This window comes from Capsicum annuum, chromosome 7 (assembly GCF_002878395.1).
Source record: "Capsicum annuum cultivar UCD-10X-F1 chromosome 7, UCD10Xv1.1, whole genome shotgun sequence".
In the NCBI taxonomy this organism is placed as follows: Eukaryota; Viridiplantae; Streptophyta; class Magnoliopsida; order Solanales; family Solanaceae; genus Capsicum; species Capsicum annuum.
The window spans coordinates 17,367,188-17,380,653 of NC_061117.1; the positions used below are offsets into that span (position 1 = coordinate 17,367,188).

The 13,466-nt window shown below is 38.1% G+C and overlaps 1 long non-coding RNA gene across 1 annotated transcript; it reads left to right on the top strand.

The window, feature by feature from the left end:
- Positions 1 to 722: 722 nt before the first annotated feature.
- On the top strand, positions 723 to 1,346 carry LOC124900043. Its single transcript, XR_007057627.1, has 2 exons — positions 723 to 939; positions 1,073 to 1,346. It is a non-coding gene; the product is annotated as an uncharacterized LOC124900043 (long non-coding RNA).
- Positions 1,347 to 13,466: the final 12,120 nt, after the last annotated feature.

Here is a 13,466-nt window from a genome sequence, read left to right on the forward strand (position 1 = left end):
CGAGATGTTGTGCTTCTTAGTTGAGCGTTTAGTAAAATGGTTATGTGTTGTAGTTATGGACTGTTGCCAGCATGTTATAGAGCTAATATAGGCTGTATACATCATGTATATGATAATGTATGCTGGTTGAATACAGTTAGAATTGAGAAAGTCGGAATAACACCATTGAGTTGATGGTTATACGTTTGTTGCCAAAGTGTTGTGTCTTGTGAGATTGGGTTGTCCAGATGCATTGATTAGCTGCTAATACTAGCTTTAAAACATGATATTGTAGATAAATAGTTTGAAGAAAAGAAGTCATTTCAACGTAAAAACAAGTTGATATGTCGAGGTATGTAAGGCTATTCGATCTCTTATTATTTGGCATGGAATCCAAAGTCTTCATTGGCACATAGAGACCTTTACAAACTTCGACATAACCACTCCACTCTTTAACATGTACTTGTGTGTCCAGATTCGAGCATTGTCACTGCTGCATACATACATTGGGTACCATGACATATGAGTCTTCTTTTTAGCTAAATAAAGTTCATACGTTGTTTATGTCCTACATGTTTCACTAATTGTACAACCCACTCTTTTCATTATGATATGATGTTACATGGACACATACTTGTCATTTGTCATGCTTATAGTCTTATAGCTCAAATGTTATGACCACCAAAGATTCATCTCAAAAGTAATAAGAAGATTTATGTCTACAGTTGCTTCTGATGGGTGGTATCCCAGGGGTGAAAGAATCACCTTGCATGGGTCAATCCCAGTATTACAGGGGGTATCCCAGGGGTGAAAGGAAAGCCTAGCATGGGTCGATCCTGATATAGATTTACCACTGATCAGCTGGTCATCTGTATTACATGCTGTGCACAGATTATACAAGCAATAAGAGTAAAGTAACATAATTGTTATAAGATACATGACTCCACAATATTCATAAAGGTGGTCTTTTACCCTACAGCAGTACTGGTTTCATTTGAGTTTTTATCTCATATATAGTACATGTTGCCTTACATATTCAGTACATTATTTCGTACTGACGTCCCTCTTGGGGGACCTGCATTCCATGCTGCAGGTACAGAAGCTAATAAACCTCCCCAGTAAGAGTACAGGATATCAACTGCAGTCACTGAGCTCCAGGTTGCTTCGGGGCTTTGAGTCTTATCATATCTTTTTGTATTGTATAGTATCTTATCATGAGGCGGGGCCTGTCCCGACCCTTGTAAGATAATGTTTCTTGACTAGAGGCTTTGTAGACTACGTAAAGTATAGTATGGTCATGTATCGTACCGTAGACATTGTGGCTCCAATGGCCTAGTCATATAATATCTTTTGGCTTGCTAGTCCTATTTATCTTTTGAGGGCATGTTTAGTATGAAAGTAACTTATAATGTTCATAGGTAATGTATCGCTACAGGTTGGTTCTCCCGAGCCTTACCGGCAACGGGTGCCAGTCCGCCTTAATAGGATTTGGGCCGTGACAGTGTAGGGTAGGATGTTGTAATAATTTTTGGTAGATAATTGGGAGTAATATAGGTTCTTAAGGTAGTTAGCTTGTTTTGTCAATTTTGAGCACCTCTTCATTGGTTTGAATTTATAACTGTGTAAATTGCATTCATCTGTGACTGCGGTGCATCTTTTTGTGGCATTAGTATAACGACTTGATAATTTTTGCTGAACAAATTGCATGAATCAGATAAGTAGTGATATGCGATGTACTTGTGTGCCATCTGTGTGTGAGGTCTTACTCAGCTTCTACTGTATGCCGAATCTAGAACTTGCCCTCTTAGTCCTGCCTGGGCTGTAGTATAGGGGTTAGAAAAGGATCATAGGCCATTTTTTATTGTAACCCACTTTCAGCATAAATGACCTTCCTAATGTGAATAATATCCCTTGATCCTTGATTGGAGCCTATATGACTATTTCTTTTTGTAAAACCTCTCACCTTCCCGTTTACCTCACAATGAACCTGTTATGGCTCTGGTCCTCCTTAGATACTATGCACCTTGACTTAAGCAAATAGCCTAAGTTGAGGGTGGCTATCATAGAAGTGCGTGATGCAAAATAAGCATGAAGAAAGGTAGAATAAGAGAAAATAATAAAAAGTTGGGTGCGGTGAAAAGGGAATAAGAAAAGAGAACGTTGTGTTAAAGATGATAAAAAGATAATATGATGATTGAAAAAATCGTATCCATCTTGAGCATGTGTGATCAATAAAAGAAGAGGAAGAAAAGAAGGTTGAAAAGTGAAACCCTAAGAGTTTAGTGTAGTGTCAAGGAGGCATAGTCACTCTAAAATATCCATGAATATCATACCAGCCCCTAGCCTACATTACAAGCTTAAGAAAAGCCCTAACGTGATCCTAACTGACCTACCTAAAGATTTGGGTACTGACCATAAGGGCAAGCCTATGGCATTTGACATAAGTGTTTGGAACTTCATTCTGAGAGTGAGACTTGTGATTATCCCTATGTTTATGTATGTGAATTCTGATATGAGTGAAAAAGGAATTTCTTTGTTGTGAGGGCACATTGGGTATGTTGCTAAGTCACTGACTTATTCAGATAGTATGATCTTGGTATGGCATGATTGTTATTGCTAAATTTTTGTCGTATCTTGATGCTTGTGAGTTGTATGGTTGTTTTTCAAAACATCAACAATGAGTTTTAAATTGACTGACCTTGGATTTGGTGAAATTATTCTAAACTAACATGAGTAATTAGCTACCAAATTGAACGTTATATTCTCTTAGTTATGTTTTGGTTACTTGAGGAAAAGCAATTATTTTAACTTGTGGGTGTTGATGTGTGAGCATATGCTAACATATTTGAGGCTTTTAATGCTAAATAATTACAAGGTCTTGAGCAACTTTAGTTATTTTTGATTAGTTTATGTTTGATTTTGCAGTTTAAGTTGATATGATAGAGAAACAACATGAAATGAAGTAAAGAAGTTGAAATTTGAAGAAATCTGAAGTCAAGTGTGGCTGACTAATTTGTGATAAGTCATCAGCCCTGTAATAATCTAGCAGGTTGGTCATCATCAGTAGACAGAGAGTTGGCCTAAAGTGGAAGTTGTGACGACATTTTGTGATAAATCGTCAAGGGTATGATAAGTTATCAAGTTTGTCGTCAGCCTTAAACTGAATGAGTTCCAGCTGGTAGAATCGATGACGTTTTTTGATAGGCCATCATAATGGTGATAAGTCATCAGGAATACCGTCAGACTTAGGCAGGATATAAGAATTGGAGCAACAGTGTGACGACATTTCTGATAAGTCATCACAGTCCTGACAAGCCATCAGAAGTTGTTGTCAACCTAAGACAGGAATAGTGCAGATTTGAAGAAGACCTGATGACATTCTTGATAAGTCGTCAGGATCCTGATAAGGCGTCACCAACAGTCATCGTCTATTTCGAGAAAAAGCTGTAACCTTGATTTTGTTTCCTTATTTAGGGTAAACTATTTAAAGCTTTGTTTTAGGGTTTTCTAAACATTTTTATTATTATTGACATTGTTATCATTATTATTCTGCACAAGGTCGACACCTTGAGTTTTGGACAACATATTTTGATTTTTTTCTCTCTTTATTGCTTGACTTTAACAACACAACTATTTTTGCGAGATTATTATCAGTATTTTAGGATTTTTCCTTTATGATCTAATCTGCGATTCACTAGTTATTATTCATCTCTGTATGTTTATCTTTCAAATCATGAATTCAGTTATGTGTGTCGTTCGTTACATCATAAGTGGCTAAACTCCATTAACCTAAGTTTTGGGATCTAGGGTTAGGTCTTGATGAGGTGTTAAGTATTCAAGATTCAAAAGGTGGTTCGATCTCTTGATAATTCATAAGTTTTAATTAACGTCTGTTGATTGCAAACAGTAGACACACCTGCTTTGATTTGCTTGATAAAGAAACCAAATATAGTAGAAAGTGAATTTTCAACAGGGACTCAGAAATACTTCATTTAATAATCAGCGCTGTAACAATATCACTCACCCCAGACACAAACTTGCTTATCTTAGACCTGCTATCGGCTACCACGTGAGGAGCATATTTGGCTCATTGAGTAAACTTTAGAGAATACTCTTTCATCGTTATGTTTCCCTGCTTCAGATTGACAAATTCTAGAACCTTTGCTTCCCTCAACTCCTGTGGGAAGAACCTATCTAGAAAAGCAGTGGTAAACTCCTCCCATTCTATGGGCCCTGCGTCGCGGCTCTTTCTGCTTTCAACTATTTGAACCACGAGTGAGCCACATCCTATAACTAATATGCAGCTAGCTCAGTACTCTCACTAGCCATCACCCCCATAATATCAGTCACTTTCTACACCTGATCAATAAGTTTCTGAGGGTCCTCATCTGACCTAGACCCGATGAAAGAGGAGGGTTCATTCGGGTTAAGTCCCGAAGCCTGGCAGCCACTGGGTTGGCCACTGGGTTGACCAGAAAAATAGTTCGGCACTCATTCTGGGCTGCTATATCATGAGCTAGGGTGGTGAAAGCTGTTTTGAACTCAGCATGGGAGACATGTTCGTCCAGAGGATCTAGCTGGACTGGCTGGGGTTCTGGCTATTTTTCTGTTTCTCTTCCCTTAGTTCTTTTGGGAGGCATGATTTGTAAATAAAAGAGAAACTTGGATTAGATAGAGAGTTTAAATGGACCTCATGCTCACTCGCACGACATGAATACTAAAAGAAGGGAAACAGTTCCTAAACCATCTCATAGCCTCCTGTCCATAAGTGTTGCGCGCTACACACCCATGCACAAGACTCTACTATATGCGGCTTCCAGACTTCCTAAGACTTTATTGAACCTTAGGATCTGATACCAAGTTTTATAACTCCCTAAATCTGTACCCCGAACACTATACGACGCTAACAATCCTGAAGGACAGCTAGCTAACCCATGACTGGTACCTGCTGTAAGCACTGAATAATAAAGATGCAGTAACAACAAAATAAGAAAGTAAATACGGAAACTTACATAAGGTTCAAATCTGAAAACAATACTGTATACGGAAAACTGAATGCTGGAAAACAACTATTTGAAAACACTCTAGTCTGATAAGCCTCTAAACTGTTTGAAATATAGAGTTGATGGGACAAGTCCCCAACTAACTCCGACTGACTGTTGAAATAACTAAAATGCTAAAAATAATTATGTACTCTAAATATGAGGACTCACAACTATGTTGTCTACTGAGAAGTTGTATTACTACGGATGTTTTGGGTCCCGTGCATTTGAACCTATGATATAAGACATCATAGAACAAAAAACATGCGTCAATACTTTAAATATACTGGTATGCTCAGTAAGGTAGGCTGAAACGCATAGGTTCATGATGTATGAACAATACTAATTGAATAACATGAATATAACTGAATAGGAGTGCATTCATGAATATGTAGACTATAACTAAAATTGTGATCATACCGGATACAGAGTCTGAATACTAATTCACTGATATCTAGGTTTACTAATACTGTATTACTGATTATCTGGATGACTATATCTGATAGTCCTAAAGTCTGTAAAACTATACTGAGTTCTAATCTGAGACTGAATCTGAAACTGAGACTGTAGAAGGTAATCATCTAACCGACATGCCCCTTTACTGAATAGATTTTGGGGTCCAACTTGTAACCCCAGTTGGAAGGGTGCCAGTACCGTGCCACAAGTAAAGAAAATTAAAGAGATACCCTCATCTAGTAGGTACTCTAAGGAGAATGGGTAAACTCTCAACTAACAGGTTAAAACACCTCATCAACCCTCGACTGGTAGGTTTGATATCTCAACCTACGCTGGCTACGTAGTACTGGAACACAAGGATTGCTTCTAAGGGTTACACCCTCTACTGGTAAGTAAGTCCCCATTCTTGGGTTTACTTGGTGCTGAATCCTACTCCCAATAGAATAGACACTGAACTGATTTCCTAGTTCATACTTGGCTTGACTGAACTGTTACTAAAATGGACAGGATTAGTACTAAGTTTATTGAGTTTTCCTGGATTCTTGAATTGACTAATACTACCACTGATCGTGACCTAACTGAACTAATCTGTAACTGACACTGGCTCTAGGTATACATCTAAATTGTCGGGTATTAAATACCCTCGGGACTAAATGGCGTAAAGTGTAAAGCATAACATAAATCTTGAAGGCACAACAATGGCCACATATTCATAATTCACTTTCTAAGGCATTTCATCAAACACTTGTAAATCTTGAACTTGTACATGTATAGGGATGCATGCTATCATGTCATAAGTACACAACAATTCACATAGGCATTTCAACAAATACCTTCAAGGCATAGATTTAATATGGGAGTCCTTTAGACATGCAGTTCTTTCATGAGTTCATAATTAAGATCAACAATGCATCAAATTGGACAATTAATTTACTTAGAAATTTTGGCAAACACATGGGAGGCATCACATTATACTTGGGTATGAATAATAATTCAATACATCATGGCTACATTAATCACTTCAATTTCAAAGATTTCAACCCACATGCTAACATAAATTCATGAAATTCATTAAAGACATCATCTTGGAAATCACACAACAAGATTAACATGAATACAAACAACCCACAGCATGGAAATCATGATTTAAGATTTTAAAAAGGATTTCTTGAACTCCAAGGGTGAAAGGGCCCTTGGATGAACACTTCACATACCTTTATGCTTGTTTTTGAGAAGATTGATGGTAGAATTCTTGAGATTTGAATCTTGAATTGAATACCCTAATGCTTTTTCTTGAGAGAGTTTGAGAGAAAGTGAGTATATTTTAGTGAATGGGGGCTTAATGTTGTGTTTTGGGGTGAATATGGGTGGGGAAATTGTCCCATTTACCCCCATAACCCGTAACTGAAATTTACTAAACTGGGATGTCCCTCGTATCGTGACCCCTACTTGGGTTGACTACCTATCATGATGCGACCCCTAGCTGGATTTACTGGGCCTCGCAACCCAGGGCCATCGCGACACTTCACTATTTTTAGCATCCAAACTCACCCTTACGCTAGTCGAAAAAACTCGAAACTCACCCGAGATAGCCTACAAGTTACCCTAGTCATGAATCAATTTTAAAATTGACAAAATAAGGTCGGGAAGGTCGTGAAATATGATTGCCAACTATGAAGGCTGAAATGACTATAAGTATAAATGCTTAGCTGGATTTTTTTCTAAGTCTTGGACCCCTTAGTAAGCTTTAAAGGACTGAGTCAGGCTTAGAATTTTGCGGGGGCTTACATAAGTCGTGGGGCCTTAGTTGGCTAAGTGGAGAAATGTCCATATTACCCCCAACTTAAACTACTTAAAATTCATATAAGGTGGTACGACTACCCATACCAGTCGTACCCTCCAATATGAGTGGTACCCATCACTCTTACCCTAAGCCTTCCCCTTTGGACCCAACATTGTCTACCATACGACTTACCCAACCCATTTCATACCTAACCATACAATCAGTACCCCTAAATCGTATCCTTGGCAGAAAAGAACCAAAGGAAGTTTGAACACTGTGTACCGACGAGCCAATGGTACGACTCGTACCATATCTTACGGCTCATGGTAAGCAGCTTATACTCAGATCCAACTTAAGTTACTAAGTCTCAGATTAAGTAAAGGAAAAACCCAAAACATATGACCCATATCGAACCATACGACTCATATTATCCAAGTCGTACCCATTCCAGAAACCAATTCAACCAACCAACCATTACTGGTTACCATACGACCAGGAGTATACCAACCGTACCCCATCATACGACTGGTACCCACAAGTCGTATGATGTCTAGAACCCAGAAATTCAAGAAATTTTCCAAGGGTCCAAACCCAGGATGTTTCAGTCTCCCCCACTAGGATCATTTATCCCCGAATGATGGACAAGGTAGGCCAAACACAAGTATGATTCATTTGTATTATCAACTATCAATCCAACCTTTAACCAAGTTAGAAATATAAAGATTTGACCAAGTTTTAAAACAAGCAAAAGTTCCATGAAAAGTACTCAATGTAATGAAAATATTACTATATGCATTTTTTCAAACACATTGGTGGCATAATATAACCAAAACCAATTCCAATTACCATTAAACCATTCTCATGCAATCCAATTACCCAAAACCACCATTAATGCATATAAAGAATAATTAAAACCGCAGAAAACCATAACTAACCATTTATATCAAAACCCTCAATTCATATTTGAAAACCAAAATTATACAATCCACGAAGTCATGAAAAACATCCATAAAAACCATGCTTTTAGATAGAATTAACAATGAAGGAAGAGAATATGCCTTAAACCAAGATGAAGATGGAAAGAAATCACCAAGACAAGCCCCAAATTAATCCTTTAGTTGAAACCTTAGTATCCCTTGCCCAAAAGTTTTTTAGAGAATTATAAAGTGTTTTAGAAGAGTTTCTAAGTGTTAATGAATGGAATAATAGGGTAAATATCCTCTCAAGTAGGTTAGATGTCAAGGGACCTTATTAGGATGAGTGGGGAAATGTCCAGAATACCCCCACGTAAGTTGCACAAAACCCCACCCCAGGGTACGACTAACCCTCACAAATTGTACCCTCTAATACGATTGGTACCCTCCACTCTTATCCCAGCCTTAACCTTTGGATCCAATACTGTTCAGCATATAACTCATCCTACCCAAGTCATAGTGACAGCTTACAATCCGTACCCTTCACCCGTATCTCTGGCAATATAGAATCACAGAAGATTGGAACAATGTTCATCATACAAGTCCTGGGTATAAATCATACCTTGGCTTACGGCTCATAGAGAGCCACTCGTACTCAGATCCAACCTAATTAACCAAGTCTAAGATTAAGTTAAGGAACCATATGATTCGTAACCACCAATACGACTTGTACCCCTAAATCGTATACATTCCAGTAACCTAAATCCATCCTACCAACCAACACTGGTCAGCATATAACTGGACCTTACCATCCATTCCGCAACATACAGCTCCTACCCATGAGTCGTATAGGGTCTAGAGACCAAAATTCTAGAAAATTTTCTAAGGGTTAAAACTCAGGGTGTTATACATTTCCATTCAGGCAACTCAATTTCCTAATACAACCCTCCAGGCCTTATGTGCTCAACTTTGACTTGTTAGCATACCATACACTTGGCTACAAAATCATCCACATCTCTCTTTATACCATTCCAATAATACATCTCCTTAAAATCATGATATATTTTTGTCAAACTGGAATGAACAACATAGTGTGATTCATGCGCCTCAGCCAATATTATTTGTCCAAACCATCAACATCTGGAACACATAACCTTTCTTGGTACTTCAAGGTACAATCACCACTGATCTCAAACACCATCACCCTTTGTCCACCAATATCATTCTTGATTTTTATCAAGATAGGATCTAGAATTTGCTTTTCCTTATCCGCTACACCAAGAGATGACCGAACCATTTCCTGTACCATCACACCACCATCATTAGAGTCCAAGAGACGAACTCCAAGATTAGCTAAGTGGTGAATATCCTTCACCAATTACCATTTTCCTTATCTATATGATCTAAAATTCCCATGGACAACCTGCAAAGAGCATCAGTAACCACATTAGCTTTACCTGGGTGGTAATGAAGACTCATATCATAGTCCTTAAGAAGTTCCAACTATCTCCTTTGCCTGAGATTTAGCTCTTTCTGGGTGAACACATACTATAGACTTTTACAGTCAAAAAAGATGTCCACGTACACTCCATACAAATAATGCGGCCAAATTTTAAAGAAAAAAACACCGCTAAAAGCTCCAAATCATGAGTAGGATGATCCTTTCTGGGTGAACACATACTTAGACTTTTATAGTCAAAAAAGATGTCCACGTACACTCCATACAAATAATGCGGCCAAATTTTAAAGAAAAAAACACCGCTAAAAGCTCCAAATTGTGAGTAGGATGATTCTTCTCATGCACCTTCAACTGCCTAGAAGCATAGGCAATTACCTTCCTATGTTGCATCAAAACACAACCAAGTCCCACCCAGGACGCATTGCAACAAACGACAAACCCCTCATTACCTTTAGGCAATGTCAAAATTAGAGTCGAAGTTAGCTTATCCTTTAGCTTCTCGAAACTCCCCTCATAAGCATTCAACCAAGAAAACTTTACCTTTTTCTGAGTCAATTTAGTCAATGAGGAGCTATCATCAAGAAACTTTCCATGAACCGCCTATAATACCTGTCCAAACCCAAAAAGCTCCAAATATTGATTAGAGTCATGGGTGTAAGCCATCTTTTAACCACAACCACCTTTTGAAGATCCATCATGACCCTCTTACTAGAAATAATAAGACCAAGAAAAGTCACAGTGTTCAACCAAAATTCACACTTAGAGAATTTAGCGAACTGTTGCTCCTTTAAGGTTTGTAACACCACACGGAGGTAATTGGCATGATCCACCTCACTTTTAGAATAAACCAGAACGTCATCAATGAACACAATGAAGAAAAGATCCAAAACTGCCTAAAAACTCTATTCATCAAATCCATAAATGTCATCAGGGCATTCGTCAAACCAAATGACATCACCAAGAACTCAAAGTGCCAATATCGAGTACAAAAAGCAATATTAGGGATATCCACCTCCCCAATCTTAAGTTGATGATACCCAGACTGAAGATCTATCTTAGAAAAGAATTTGGCACTATGCAACTAATCAAATAAGTCATCTATCCTCGGAAGAGGATACTTGTTCCTAATCATTAACTTATTCAACTACCGATAGTCAATGCATATCTGAAGGGAACCATCCTTAATTCGCACGAATAACACTGGTGCACCCCAAAGAGACACACTAGGACGGATAAAACTCTTATACAAAGGATACTTAAGTTGCTCCTTGAGTTTCCTTAACTTAGCTGGAGCCATTCTATATAGAGGAATAGATATTGGATGAGTGTCCAAAACCAAATCAGTACCAAACTCAATCTCCTTATCTGGAGGAACACCAGGAAGATCATCTAAAAAGACCTTAGGAAACTCATTTTACCATAGGAATCAAATGAAAAAAAAGACCTTCTGAGTTAGAATCCTTAACCCAGACAAGATGATAAAGAAACCCTTTAGAGATTAACCTCTAAGCTCTAAGATATGAAATAAACCTCTTCCTAGGAGCCAGGAAACTACCCTCTCACTCAATAATCAGTTCACCAGGGAACCTAAAGACAAACTTATGGGTCTGACAATCTAAGGATATGTAACAAGAATGTAACCAATACATCCCCAAAATAATATTAAAATCCACCATATCAAGTTCAAACAAATCCACTTAAGTCTGCCTACTACCAACAGATACCACACACACCTTATAGACTCTTTTAGCAACCATAGAGTCATCTATTAGGGTATAAAAAGAAAAAGGATCTGAAATAATCTCGGTATCAAAACCAAAATACAAAGCCACAAATAAGGTCACATAAGAGAGAATGGACCTCGGATCAAGCAAATAATACACGTCATGAGAAAAGAGTCGTAATGTACCAGTCATAATATCATGCGATGCCTCATATTCCTATCGAGTAGTAAGAGCATATAACCTATTCAAACCTGTACAGGTACCAAAAGAAAAAATAGATGCCGAAGCAGCACCCTTTGATGAAGGAGCGAAAGGTGAAGCAACCAGAGCTTTACTCGCTCCCGAAGCGCCCTTACTAATTGGACAATTTCTGAGCATATGGCCTGATTGACCATATTTGAAACACCTGTCCTTCTCCTCACCAAAAAATACCTATGCAACCTACCACAAAATCGAAAAGGAGGTCATGATGAGGCCGACTAAGCTCCACTCGCCTGAGATTAGGCACCTTATGCCCAAAAATTATTGCCACCCTGCTAATGCCTATCACCTGACTATTTTAGGTAAGGAGCACTAGCTATAGAGAAGGAACTAGGACTCCCCTATTTCTTCTTTGTCCATTTATCGCCATCCTAACCACCTTGCTGTTGAGCACCACCCTATTTAAATGACCTAAAGTTCTTACTCTACCTTCCTCAAACTTAGTCTACTTTCTCGTTTCTTCCTCCACCTGTTGTATATGAACCACCAATCTAGAAATGTCCATGTCCTTGATTAGCAATGTATTCTTACTTTTAAGGATCAAATCCCAAAATAGTCCATAAGTTAACTTTCTCATCCTTGTCCTCATATCAGACACCAATTCTAGAGCATACTTTGACAACTGATGAAATTTCAAGGAATATTCCTTGGAAGACATTTTCCCTTATCTCAGATTGAAATTCATCCATATTTGCTTCCCTTAACTCCTGAGGAAAGAAGTGGTCCAGAAAAATATTAGAGAAACTCTCCTATAATATTGACTCCCCAATATTACCTCTCACCCAATCCCACTTCTCATACTATTAGTATGCCACATCCTTAAGTTGGTAAGCAGTAAAATTTACCCTTTCCAGATTTGTGGCCTGCTTTACCCTAAAAATTTTATCTATTTCATCCAAGAAACCTTGAGGATCCTCTTCTACTTTCACACCAGTAAAAGTAGGAGGATTTATCTTTATAAACTGGCCAACCTTTATGGCCTTAGCAGATGTAACACCAGATGCATCCCGCTCAGCCTGATCAACAACCAACTAAAAAATAACATGAATCAATTGATTAAATTCTACATTAGTCACCTCATCCTGAAGAGAACTGGTAGCAACTGGTGGAAGTCTAGAAATGTCAGGGACTAGACCTCTAAACCGAGTATGGATCCCCTGAGTAAACCATGTTCCTTCAATATTAACCTCGATTGGGATAAAAGAGTTACCTTGCATCTTAGATTATTGAGGCATGATCTGAAAGGAAAAAAAAACAAGATTAGAGAAGATTCCAGGACTTAGACTCCAAGCTTGAATATAGAATACCAAGAAGGTGAAACTATCCTAAATACCTTGTAGCCTCTACCTTATGAGTGTGGAACACTACAAACCCTTAAAAGAGACTTTACGTGACATGGCTTATGGACTCCCAGTTAACCATGAACCTAAAGCTCTAATACCAACTTGACCCGACCCGACCCGGGGCCTTATCATAATGGAAATACCAAATCCAACCAGGATTAGAGACCACCCCATTACCCAACCCAACCAATCTACGCATATCTTGATAAATTTTACATGTATAATAAGATAGCATGCAAGCATAACCTAAGACTCTAGGATAGGTCTACAGTTGTGACCAACCCAAATAAGTCTAACCATCAATTATCAAACCAATAACCATTACAGAACCAAATCATGAACCAAATGATTTCTAATATAAATATGTCATTTAAAATAAAAGAGGATGGAACAATCATAAATTCAGTCCAACGGTATCATCCCCAATACCAATGTCAATACTAAAGCTATCATCAATACAGATCCCGCCTATTCCAACCTATAGTAGTCATATAAGTCTCTATCC